Below are 2,846 nucleotides of genomic sequence, written 5' to 3' on the forward strand. Positions count from 1 at the left end.
GGGAAAAGGGAAAAGGGAAAAGGGAAAAGGGAAAAGGGAAAAGGGAAAAAAAGGGAAAAAAGAAAAGGGAAAAGGGAAAGGGAAAAAGGGAAAGGGAAAAAGGGAAAGGGAAAGGGGAAAGGGTGGGAAGGGGGGAAGGGGGGATGGGGGGAAGGGGGAGGGAGGGAGAATGCCTCCATAGACTTGCCAACAGGCCAGACTAATAGAGGCAATCCCTTATTATGATTTCCTCTTCCCAGATATGTTTAGGGTTGTGTCAAGTTGATGGAAACCAGCCAGAAGGTGCAGCTTGCCCATGACTATGTCAGCCTTTAGCAGTCCTCCAACTGCGTTCACTAATATCTTGTGTTTCCTTTGTATGTGTATCAGGTCTCTACCTCTGCCTCCAATAAGGCCTCTGTAAACACTGTGGCCTTTTGAATCCTTTTATAATCATTCTGCAACATACATACACAAACATTCACATACACACCCACCACACACACACACTCACACACAACCACATACACCACACACATACACACCTACCACACACACTCACACAACCCTCCCACACACACCACACATACTCACATACAACCACATACACACACACACACACATATAATTTAAGAGTTAATATTCTTGTTTAAGATGGGAACACAACCTGTGATTGCCAACAGCCAGTTGTCAAGAAAAACTGGGACTTCTTGGTAAATTGAGGGCAACCAAAGCAACTCGGCTCATGAGTCTATTGTTATTCAATGGAGCCTGACCTTGTGGAAGTACACACATGCCCTGCTATGTCTGTGACTAGTACACTTATACCAGACAGGAAGAGCAAAGCTCCAGGGAGTAAGGTAGCAAAGTGAGGGAGGAAGAGGATGTGGCTACCAGATTCATGTATGGCATGGGAGAAGGAGATGCTCACCTGTTCCAGAAAGATTTGTAATTGTAGCTTGAAGAATAACATTGATTAAAAAAAAAGTATGGGGGCTGGTGAGATGGCTCAGTGATTAAGAGCACTGATTGCTCTTCCAGAGGTCCAGAGTTCAATTACCAGCAACCACATGGTGGCTTTCAACCATCTGTAATGGGATCCAATGCATTCTTCTAGTGTGTGTGTCTGAAGACAGCTACAGTGTACTCATATAAATAAAAAAATAGATAAATCTAAATTTAAAAGTATGGACCTACTGGACCCAGAAGTAAGAGAAATTGTTTTGGTTTTGTTGGGAAATGACAATGTCCCAGTAACAGAAGCAGGGTTACTATAAATTACATCAGTCCTTTTGCTTAAAGCATTGTCCTAAAGAAAGCTCTCTACTAGGTTAACTTGCTGGCTATAAAACCAGATGACAGTGACTCTCACAGCTGCCCATCAAAGTAGGACTTGGGATTCATTTGGAGTGAATAATGAATGTACTTCTAAAGAGAGTAATTCTAATAGGGAGAGATAGACATATATTCAGAAGACTCCAGAATCCAGAGAAGTTTGGTGACCAGAAGTCGCCAACCTGGCCTCAAGTTAATAGCTGAACAAAGAAATACTAGCCAAGTCTATGTTTCAGGGAAGGCCAAGGTATTCAAGACTAATGTTGGCAATAAAACCAGCCAGCAAATCTCTGAGTTGGCCTGTACTCGCTCACACACACACACACACGCCTGGACATGCCTAGACACCTGCTGCCTTCATCCTTGTGAAACAGACACAGTCAGATGTCACACTACTGGAAGATTTTAATTGAAACTGAGTTAAATTAATTACATCATTTTGCTGCCCAAGCTTAATTCCCCTGCAGTTACGTCATAAAAAGTAGGCATTACAAAGGATTAGGGACCAAAGGAAGGTAGAGATGAATAAGGTTTCCATATGCCTGTGAGTCATGTCTGATACTTCTGTACCTAATGTGGCTCAGCGTGACTCACCACTCATATCAGCAACAGTCCCATGGGGCTACCAGGAGGGCAGACAGATGACAGCCTTGCCTCCTGCTGCTGAGAACAGTTGCGGGGCTTCTACTTCATCAGAAGTACCAGAAGCTGCAAAAAGACAATATTGCACACAGAGGGGTCTTTCACGTTCTGTCCTTATTGTGGACAGCTCTGAGATGACCTCAGAGAGATATCCGCCCCACCCCCAGCCCCAAAGAGGAGCTGCCCCTGATGCTAGCAGGTGCTGTAGGGGCCACAAAGGGCCAACGGCCAAATGCAATTGAGAAAAGGTTTACTTAGCAAGCTCCCTCGCTGGCCACTTCTTGGGAGACTTCAACCTGCTAAAGTCACTATGAATACCCAAGAGTTGAGAATTTCATGGAGAGTGTAACACTTTGCAATGTTGTTTCCCTCTGGAACCCTCTCTAATGAAGAACCTACAGGGTTAATTCCCTGAAAAAGCACACATTAGGAAGCTGTTTTCATTCTAGCCTTGGTCTTATCACTCCTCCCTTGTCGGGAAGTGACGTAAGATGGAAATCTCCCCTTCTGTGCCTGAGGTGACTGGTCCACATCCATCCCAACAACAGAGTGCATTTCTTGGGAGTGTGTTCCTCCTCCCTAGGAGATCAGTGCGTTTTGGCTTGCACTGCTGTGCCCCAGAAGCAGCAACATAGAGGGCTCTACCATATAGGTTTGCAATAATGTACTTTCTTGTATTTGCACAATGACAAGATCACCTTAATGACATGTTTCTCGGAACACAGAACATATGATTTGGAATGCTGTGCTTAGAAAGCTTCTCCCTGCTGTAGGCCACAGAATTTGCCACAGTTCATTTTGGAAGAAAGAAAAAGGAAAAAGGATATGTCTTAATTAGGGTTTCCATTGCTGTGAAGAGACACCATGACCACAGCAACTTTTTTTTTTTT

The 2,846-nt window shown here is 44.2% G+C and overlaps 1 long non-coding RNA gene across 1 annotated transcript in view; it reads right to left on the bottom strand.

Moving 5' to 3' along the window:
* The window catches only part of LOC115031542, a 129,197-nt gene that overhangs the window by 87,007 nt on the left and 39,344 nt on the right, over window positions 1–2,846 (bottom strand). The window contains exon 3 of the long non-coding RNA XR_003837200.1: window positions 1,909–2,022. This is a non-coding gene — a long non-coding RNA (uncharacterized LOC115031542). The remainder of the gene's footprint in view (window positions 1–1,908; window positions 2,023–2,846) is intronic.

Source organism: Mus caroli, chromosome 7 (genome assembly GCF_900094665.2).
Source record: "Mus caroli chromosome 7, CAROLI_EIJ_v1.1, whole genome shotgun sequence".
Classification (NCBI taxonomy): domain Eukaryota; kingdom Metazoa; phylum Chordata; class Mammalia; order Rodentia; family Muridae; genus Mus; species Mus caroli.